The sequence below is a fragment of the Pteropus medius genome, unplaced genomic scaffold (assembly GCF_902729225.1).
Source record: "Pteropus medius unplaced genomic scaffold, Ma_sr-lr_union100, whole genome shotgun sequence".
Taxonomy (NCBI): domain Eukaryota; kingdom Metazoa; phylum Chordata; class Mammalia; order Chiroptera; family Pteropodidae; genus Pteropus; species Pteropus medius.
The window spans coordinates 13,290,894-13,301,482 of NW_024342473.1; positions in this window are offsets into that span (position 1 = coordinate 13,290,894).

Below are 10,589 nucleotides of genomic sequence, written 5' to 3' on the forward strand. Positions count from 1 at the left end.
GTGGGAGGCCAGCACAGAGTAGATGTCAGCACACAAATGGAAAAGCCAGGAGCTTACACTCTTAGAATCCCTAAGGGGAGGGAAGCTCCTGCATCATGGGAGATACAAAGATGATTTAAACACAGAATCAGCCCTCGAGGGGCTGCCCATTCTGGAGCTGGGAGCCGTGCAGCTCAGCATCCCTCCCTATATAGAGGATCCAGGAAACCTGCATGGACGGGGTGACACCAGAGTTCCTTGTCTATGACTGGTTCATTGAATCATACAGGTCACAAGAAATGGTGACAACACAATCTGAATTTTTAAAGACAATCCAAGTTTCAAACACTGTCCCATTGTTGGAATAAAGCATCAAGAGCCCCTAAAGAATCCAATATTGTGGCACCTAAATGAACTTCAGAGCCAGATGGGTCACAAAAATCCACATTATTTTACATATCTTGAGCTCAGCGTGGAGAAATAATGTTCCCATTATGCCAGCTGCCCCATTTCATGGATGTGTGCATGTCCACATAGACACTAACACCAGCCCAGGCTTAGGTCACCCTCTCTTGGACCATTAGGTGACTCTGTAGCTTGAGCGAGCACCCCCATCCCTTCCAGCAATGATCCTAACCCCAGTGCTGGGTACTGTAATGTCTAGAAAGGCTTTTCGAATCCTCAGAAAAGTCTCTTGCCTTGCGCACTTCTTGTCAGCATGAAGGGCAAGTCCTGGTCTAGGCGACACCAGGGTTGCAGCTAGGGTGTCTCTGACCAGGGCTGCTACCCTCGCCTCAGATACAGAGGCTTTGCTCCTTCAGTACAGCTTTACAACCTTAGTGTCTTGCCACAAACCTGATTTCACATCGACTTCTGCCACGACTTTTGGTTTCAGTTTCTAAGAGCAGAAATGAACCTACTCTTTCCCTATGCTGCCCTCCACACTCTCCTTCCTCCTTCCTTGTCTTTACCCTTCTTTTCCTCTCCCACCCTGGTAGGAAATGCCCTCTGATCCCTGGCTCTGTAGGAAGGGGTTAGGGGAAGAAGAAAGGGATAGAGAAGTGGGGAGAGTTGCCAGAGACCTCCCTCCATTTTCAGGGCTGGGTGGCCAGCCACTCACAGTTGTGCAAACTGTGCACTGCACAACCCTAGGGGATGTAGTCACCTTGATGTCAGCAAAATTTGCATAGATTTTTTTGTTTGTTCGTTTTTTTATGCCTTCAGCACCTGGTCTTCCTAGGTGGTTTGCCATCCAAGTACTAACTAGGCTCGACCCTGCTTAGCTTCCAAGATCAGACATCGAGCTTGTTCAGAGTGGCATGGCCGTAGACCATGGACCATGGCTCCATTGGGGCACAAACCCAGGACCTTCTGCATGTAAAGCAGACGTGCTAACCGCTATACTATAGAACCACGTCCAAAATTTGCATAGTTAATAGCATACTTTTCAGGCAGATGGCATAAAGTGTCCTGCGATGGAAATCTTTTCCTAAATTGTCTGAAGTCCTCTGAGTGGGATGAAGCAGCTGAGTACATTTTGGCTATGATCCCACAGAAGCCCCACACCAGCCTGTGTCACACAAGCCACCTTCCCCTCAGGCCTTGCACCCTAACTGATTTATCCCTCATCACTCAACTTCTTATCTGGGCTAGAACCAGTGAGAGACTCTAGTTCAAAAAAGGCTGGGCTCTCGCCTCTAGGGCCACTTGTGGGTCTCATTTTCTCCATCTGTAATATATGAGGACTAAATGGAATGGACAAAATGACCTCTAAGGGGCTCTCCAGAGTTATATCCGAGTCTGTGCTGACGGTGCAGAGACAGACAAGTTGGGTTCAGCCTCAGAGTCCTCTTTATTCTGAAGGAAGGAGGTTACCAGTCCTCTGACTAACAATAGGGCTCACATAGGATTCTTTTGTTGAAAGATGATGATGGGGATCCCAAGAGTTCACCCAGAGGGGCTGTGCAAACTAGGGCAGATCCCCCAACCTCTCTAAACCTCAGTTTCCTCCCCCATAAAATGGGGTAATAATACTTACCTGGCAAGTGTCGGTGAGGATTAAAGGGAATACTGTATGCAAAGGCTGGCACACAGGATGAGCTCAGAAAAGAACAGAGGAAAGGGGACTTGCAGAACTCGGGCAACCTGGGACCTAAAGCTCTGATGAAGGCTGGGCCTGTGCAGCACAGCAGCACTGTGAGGCCGCCACTGCCTGAGCTCAGGTTCCAGGGCAGGAAACCTACCTCACTTCCTCTGGGCCTGACATGCCACCCCCTGTCCTTCCTGCCACTGTGGGCTCCCCTCCCCTCTCTCTGTGAGACTGCACTTCCAGGAGGATGCCTAGGGCCTGCCTGCATAGCTCTACAAGAACCCCAAGGAACCCAAACCCCTTAACATGGCATATAAGGCCCTCCTCTAAAGCCCCCACCACCCCTGCCACTCCCCAGCCACCTCGAGTTACCCGACACCCCCAAACAAGTCATACACAGTCACACCTCCATGCCTTTGCCCATGCTATATCCCTTCTGATCACATGCCCTTCCTTCTCTCCTCTCCCTGCCCGCCAAGAGAGCTAAATCCTGCTTATTGTTTAGGGCCCAGCTCAAATGTCACCTTCTCTGGGAAAGCTTTCTCTGTCCTTCCAGTAAAGAAAATAATCACCCTTCCTGTTGGCGCCCTCGGCCCAGGACTCATAGTCAGGAGTCTTTAGAGCTGAGTCAGTCACATCCCCAAGGAGCCTCAGTGCCCTTATCTATAAAATGGAGGCAGATCACCTCTACCTAAGGAGGAGAGTGTTGGAAGAATTCAATAAAAGGGGACACATAAAGCCCCTAAACACAGTGTGGGCACACGTCCATGCCTGATAATCCCTGGTGGAAACTTCAATTCCAGCCAGCCAACCTTGCAAGGAGCAGGAAGGGTGTGTCCGGCACCCTTTTCATCCCTGTATTCCAGCTCTTTTCAGTGGATTCTCAGATTTCTTCACAGGGACACTACCAGCCCACAGCTAATTGGAAGATCAATGATGATTGACAGGCCCCAAGCCCAATGACTGACCTATTTCTTTCTGGAGCAGGTTGTCTGCCCCACTGCCCATTTTGGGCCCTCTATTGGAGGAAGGCAAGACCTGGAGTCATTTTGGGGAATAGGTCTGATATCCATGGGCAGCCTTATCTCAGCTTGGGCGGCTCAGGTCTACTCCTCGCCCTTCCCCTTCAGAATGAGGCCCTGTCATAATCGCAGTTATGCTACATAAAAATAGCTTCATTTCACAGATACATGAACAGCAGTCCTTTCCACTGTGGGAAGAGGAAGGCTATTTCCCCACACAGTTCCCCCAGAGGCCCCTCTTCAAAAGCAAATTCTCTGCGGAGTCTAACACTTCTCAGTGGATGGCTTCAACAGCTGCTTCCTCCCAGACTTTGGTGCAGAAGGCTTTTTGCTACTTTGCAATCAGCGTCTCACATTTTCTGATTTGGGTTGTGGGGCAGGGATGTGAGGCAGAGCAACTGAGGTTATTGTACCCACTTTGCAGGAAGGGGAGGTGACTTGCCCGAGATCACACGGTGAGCTGGTGGTAAAGCTGAGTTATGGGCACCCAACTCCTGCTACAGAGTTTGGTCTGCTCCAGCATATGTCTCTTCCTTGGAAAATACTGTGGCTACAGCTAAGGCAAAGAGAAAAAGGGAATGAGAAAAGGCTAGACAGAGCACAGATTTGAGAAACAAGACATTTATGCAACAAACATTTGCCAAGTTACACTAGGGATGCAGCAGGGAGCAAAAAAGAGGTCTGCTTCCTGCCTGCAGGGAGCTTACAGTTTAATGGAATGAAAGCTACATTTATTGAGCATATTCTTTATATCAGATGCTTTGCTAAGCATTTTTACATGGAATTTATCATTTAATTCTCGATAACATTCCTATGAGGTAGCATATTAGACATTTGTCATTTCTGTTGGCCATCCAGCATCTGAAACCCCTTTCTATGTGTGGGGTATTCTCCACTCATGAGGAAGAGTCCAGCTTCCATTACTGAGGCTAAGAATGCCAGATACTCCCTTTCCAGGCCTTCCTTGCAGCCAAGGCTGGGCATGTGACCAGTCTTAACCAATCAGCATGACCACCCCAGACCTGGTATTGAAGCAGCAACTGTACAGATCCATTATGGTGGTAACAGGAGCCCCATCTAATTTCCAGAGGCACCAGCAGCCCTTCGTAGGGGCAGGATCCCTCATCCGCTACTGGTGAAACCAGTCAGTGTCTGCTCAGCAGTGGCAGCTAGTGTTGTCCTTCAGCTCTGCAGAGATTGCTCTTTACCTAGTTAAAAAAGAAAAAATCCTGCCCTGCCTGCAGGGGGTGGGGAGTAGTCCCTGCTGCTTCCCCCCAGGGGAAGTGGGTGGGGTGGGCAGCTCCTGGAAATAGCAGTGAGTCTGGGGCTAGGCCCAGGTTTCTCTGAGGCCTTTTGACCTGAACCCAGTGGCCTGAGCTGGGGTGGAAGTGGGTACTGGTTGATGTCAGAAGCCTTCACCTACTGGCAGCGTAATCATCTCTGCCCAGATCTATCCTCAGGCTGTCTGTCTTCTCCCACCCACCCTCCTCTCCATCCCACTGCTTCAGGCCTGGTTCTAGCTCCGTGACCCCGACCTGGACATCTGTAACAGCTCTTCTTTGGTCCCCTGACTCAGCCTCGTGTCCTCGCATCCACTCACTACCATCCTTCATCCTAGAGTCGGAGTGAGTCTCTGGAGCACAGGACTGATGGAGTCTCACCCTTCCTTCAGTACCTTACCAGGACATCCTGGCACCCAAATGCCTTTGCCTGACAAGGCCCTTCCAACCCCTCTAACCTGCATGTCAGTCCTCCAGCCCCATCCCAGAGCTCTGACCACAAACCTATCTGACCAGTTACCCCCTGCTCCATTGCCACCATGCCTTTCCTTGCCCCTTGCACCTTTCCGCACTGCCTTTGCTCACACTGTTCCGTCTGCTAGGAATGCCCTTCCCTGTCTCCTCCACTCTTCTTTCTAATAAACTCTCATTCATTTTTAAAGCAGCCAACTTGTCCATGAAGTTTCCTTCAATCGCACCTAGACTCCCAGTAATATTACTGGGTTTCCTTTGTTTTGTGCATGAGAAATTCTGTGGCATTTTATAGATGTGGGAGCTGCTGCTGCCTGGCTCAGCTACTTTGGCTTGAAAAGAGGTGTGCCTGTGGGACCAGGAACCTGGGCTCTTGGTCAAACAGACCCGAGTTCAAATCTAGACTTTGCCATTTACATGCTGGGCCATTGTGGGCAAGTTGGTTAACCTCTCCAAGGCCCCATATCTTTGGCCTCACTGGGCCCCCGTGAAAAATTGGTGGTTTCCCTGTTATCTGCCCTGTGAACTATAAGCAGCCTATTCAGGCTAGGACTGATGCGCACTGGCCATGGGGCCCAGCCTGGGGTATGAGCCTTTGTTACCCACTGAAGCCCTGCTTGATCTCCTTGTCTGAGCTCCTCCCCTTCAAATCCACTCTTCACTATGGAAACTGGCACTCAAAGCCCTCCCAACCAGGTTAGAGGGTACAAGGTAGGAGCCTCTGATTGGGCATCTCCTAGCATTGGAAGAAGTACACAGATATGTCCCATCTGTATGCCTAGATGCCATGGAATATGAGCAAGTGTCTCTGTGTGTGTGCAAACTTGGGGGACGGTGAGTGTGGGAGGGGGCACAAGTGCTTATCTGTGTATGTGTGTAGCTGCTGTGGTTGTGCGTAGCTGCTGTAGTTGTGTGTAGCTGCTGTGGTTGTCAACTCAGAGCAAAAAGCCCACACTTCCTGTTAAGAATCAATTAGAGCATTTTTTATAGATGCCCCAAATCTCCCTGAGGGTGTCACCAGAGCTATGGGAGGAGAGGTGGGAGCGGGGCGGAACGATGGGAGCAGAGGGCGGGACTCCTAGATTCTTGTCTCAGTTGGCTGCCAAGTCACTGCATAACCCTAAACCAGTCACTGCACGTCTCTGGGCCTCAGTTTCCCTTTCTGTAAAAGCAGCATGGAGGATTAGACTAGGTGATCCCTGAACCCTCCCACCTCTCATTTTCGGAGACCCAGATTAGCATCCGCAATACACTCTTCAGAGGGAAACACCATGCACACAGTCTGGATATCCCACTAGACATGCACCCACCCCCACGTTAATCTAACCCTCCTCAGACCATCCTAGAAAATACCTACACCCTTCCTTGTAGTTGTATGGGGGAAGGGACAAAGAGGAAGTGTCTATTGGAGAAGGGCTTAATGGCAGCCAGTCTCCCACCCTCATCAACAACTTCCTCTCCACCCCCATCCGCACCCTGCCCTGCTCCCTCCCAGTTCCCACATCCTCAACCAGAAGAGAAACGAATTACTCAATAGGAAAAGGCAGGAGTCTCTGCCCCTTCCACCCACCCCATCTGCAGTGGGGGAGAGGAAGTGGGAGAGAATCTGGGTTCACAGTCAAAGCTGGCCCTTCATTGTACAGATGAGAAAACCCACGTGCAGAGAGGATCAGTGACTTGCTCAAGGCACACAGTGAGACAGTGGCATGCCAGGTTTGAACCCAGCTTCCCACAAGCCTTTCCACATCTTCAAGCTGCCTCCCACCCCTGTGAAGGAGCATCGCTAATTCTCATTTTCACGGAGGGTGGAACATAAGAACAGGAGCTGACATTGCAGCACTGTGTCCTGGGGTGGATGCCAGGAAGCAGTTCCCTGGGATTGGTAGACTCCAGGACAGATGTCAGAGGAACACTCACCTCTTCCTAGGCATGCCTTTAGTGTAGGATACCCTGGAATGCAGTAGAATGCAGTTAGGAAGACAGCTAGAGACCAGACTTCCTGCCTATGTTAATTTGCAGGGAAGCCAGCAGGATTCCAGGAGGAGAAGGAAAGCTACTATGGCTGTGCTCCATGCCCACGACAGCTGTGGGAGGGAGGATCACCATTTTACAAATGAGGAAACTGAAGCCCAGAGAGGTTAAGTGACTTCCTCAAGGTTACACAGCTAGGAAATGGTAGAACCTGTGTGGTATGATCCCAAAATCTTTGTCTTTCCACTAAATAGTTTCCCAAAACATGGGCCACAGGACGAATTTAAATACATGGTTTATAAGGTGAGTTTAGATGATATGTGGGTAAACTGTTCTTTTAAATAACGTATTGATACAAATGTAAATCAGGAAAAAAATAGATCAGCTCATCAAACTCGTGATTTCACAGATATTATTGCTTGGGACTAGGCTGTTTTGGAAGGTGCTGATTTAAAGATATATATTAAATGGATAATAGTTTAGGCAGTAAAGTCTGGAATGCGATTTATGAGTGGTTGCAGCTTTAAAAACAATGCTCGAAACCTCCTGGTCAGAGGCAGTGAATACGGCCCTCTGTTAGCAAATACAGGGGTGACTCCTGAGTGTCCATCCAACTTGCCACCACCCCCCACCACTCTTACCACCACCCCCATCCCCCAGTCCAGTCCAGTCCTTCTGGTGTGCAGCTCCAGTTCTGGTGGTGTGTGGAGGGGAAGTTCATTCTGGGTAGCACCAGCCGCATGTGGATATGAGATGGGGGAGAGCTGCAGGCTTCTGCGAGGGTGGAGGGCAGAAGAAAGGACAGGCCTGCAGGGGCTCAAAAGTGTGAGACGCAGCCCCTGGGGACCTGGAGTCAGCTCTGAGGAGAGCTGAAGCTCTCCACTTTGCCTGCCCTGTGTGGGTGCCCCTTCCCCTCTCAGTTTTAGCTTCTCATTTTGGGTCCTGGTTCCTACCCTCCTCCATCTCTATCAGTTTCAGCCTTGCTTATTTTCTGAAGAGCCATCTGGGCAGGAGGGAGACACTGGGCTGAGCCCTCCCTCATAGGTCTCCAGGCCTGGCCTAGAGAGCCAGCTCCAGACAGCTGAGCATCGGGCCTAGCGGCCTGCCGGCCTCCTAAACCCAGGGGACCTAGGGAGGATGCAGAACCCAAGAGGGCTTGGCCTGGCCGACTGACCCTGCAGTCTGGGGTCAGCCCCACAGGGGCAGGCCATCAGGAGATCAAGTGCTCTCGCTCCTTAGCTCCTAGGAATAACACAGAGGAACCTCCTCCCTGTCAGTAGGAAGCCCTGTGGTGGTGGTGGTGGTGGTGGTGGTTGGTGAGGGGTGGGGGGCTCCGGTTTCCTTCAGTCCCCTTATCATGCTAGCCCCTGGATCTGCCCAGCCTGCCCTAATTACTCATGGCCTATTCATGCACTCAGAATTTGAATTCTAAATGATTGTGATCATATTCATCAATAAACATTTTTAGAGTATTTCTCCCCAAAGCTCTGGGCTGAGTGCTCTTCACACAGGATTTTATTGAATCTTCACAACGGCACTGGGAATATATGTGTTATTATCCCCACTTAACAGATGATAAACTGAGTCTCAGAGAATTGAACTGTCTTGCCCAAGGCCCGACATAAGGCAGGGAAGAGTTGGATTCAGTCTGTCTGACTCTGACTCTGTGTTGTTTCTCCTCTCCTGGTGAAAGAGAGCTCACCACTGGAAAAGAAGCTAGACTCAATCCCCAATTTAAATACAAAGTCTGCTGGGAAAAGCCACCTTGAAGCTTTATCTGTTGCCTATACCTTATAGTAAGTAGGTTGATAATCATTGTGACCTTGAACCGTAAATGTTTTCTCACTACCATCTCATTTAGTCCATGCTAACGAGAGCAGATAGCATTATGCTCATTCTACAGCTGAGGAAACAGACTTGGGGAAGTACAGGGTTGGGTCCTGCAATGCCCTAGTCAGCACTACTTAACCAGCCCCTCTGTTGTGTCTGCCAGTCCATCCACACCACAATCCTCTCTCTGTCAGAGCACTCTTTGATAGTGGGGAGAGGAACCAGCATGAAGAACCAGGACCACAAGAGGAAAGGTGATGAGGGGGAGAAGTGGGCTGCAAAAATTGAACAGAGTCTATCTGGTCATTCCCTGGCCATCCTGATTTTGAGCCTTGTGTCCTTGTTGGGCTTCCAGAGCTGCATGCAGGAACGTAAGGGCCACCCTTCATGAAAGCAAGACAGTGGTCCTGTATCCTCTCCCCCACAGCCCTCCAGCCCTCCACTGCCAGCCTCTTTTCTAGCCAAAAGACCTTTATTCCTTAACCATTGCTCTTAGAACATTGCCTGATTGTGGAGCGTATGCATGTGTATGAAGAAAAACATGCAGAGGACTCAAGGTTGTTTTTCAGTTAAGTTAAACAATGTAGATACCTGTTGGGGGAAAGATTTTTCTGCTAATAGACTGTTAGAAGTGTTCAACTGGAGAGTGGTAGATTGTTCACCATCCAATGATGGTGGGAAATCGAATTTCACTTAAGTTAAATAACCAGGTCAGCATTCAACTTTCTGATGTAACTAGAAAATAGTCCTTAAAAAAAGAAGTATCCATTTAAAAAATATGAGTATCTCCCAAAATACTGCAGGGTGGGCCCACATCAGGGGCTTTTAACCTTTATGTGAGTATATACCATAGCCCACTTTGTCTTCTGGTGAAGCCTATGGACCCTTTCTCAGAATAATATTCTTAAATGCACAAAATAAAATAACATAGGCTTTCAAAGGAAACCAACTTTATTAAAATGTAGTTATCAAATATTTTTTTAAAACAAATTTTTGATGTAGTAATAGTGCTTTCTTATTAACGAATTAAATATCAAGATCTGGCAATAGGCCTAATAGCAACTATAATTTTGAAACAGTGATGAGTATAAACCATATTTTGAAATATATGAAAAAACTGTAATTCGATTTGAAAATATCTATAATTTTATCAATGACACCATCACAAGGTCCTGCTAATACGGCTGTGATTTGTGACCACATCGTTGAAGAAAAAAATATTCACACAGAGGTCAGTGAAAATAAAGATGTATTTTTTCTCTTCCAAATTTTTTGACCCTTCTATCTTTCAGGGTCCCATGAACCTCAGATTAAGAACTCCTGGTCTAGTTCTATCTTTTATTTTATAGCACGTATATGTAATTGTATCAAATGTAGTTTTCAAAATCTGATTCAATTTACAAATAACTAAAACGCCTGGCAGATAGTAGGTCTCAGTAAATGGAGGGCTCTTGGGGATCCTGCTGTAGTTACTTCTCTAAGTGTTCTTCTAGGGGAAATGGAGCCTCTGTTTACTCATCCAGAAAGTGGATCTCCCAGGGCTTCATAGGGGCACTGTGCCCCAGATGCCTGCAGAATGCTTGGCACTGAGCCAGGCCTTTGCCCACCAGAGTGGTCTCGGTGCTTGTCCTTACCGGGTGCCATTTGGCAGAAGAGGAATCTAGTTAGGTCTGGGGATATTTTGACTGGCTCTCAAATTCTGGGAAGAGGGTGACTTTACAGCTCAGTGTTGGGAAGCCTCAGCCTCTGAGGTACCCCAAGACCTCCCTCACCCAGGGCCCTAAGCGGCCTGCATCCTGGGAATCCCCCGGAAGTCCTTGGGTGCCTGCTTCCTCTCTTGACTCATTCGTGGTCACACGAAGAGCACAGTCACGAGCCAGCATGACTAGGTCAGTGTTGACAGGCTCACAAGACACTTGGCCAGGGGTCAGGCAGCAGACATTGGCA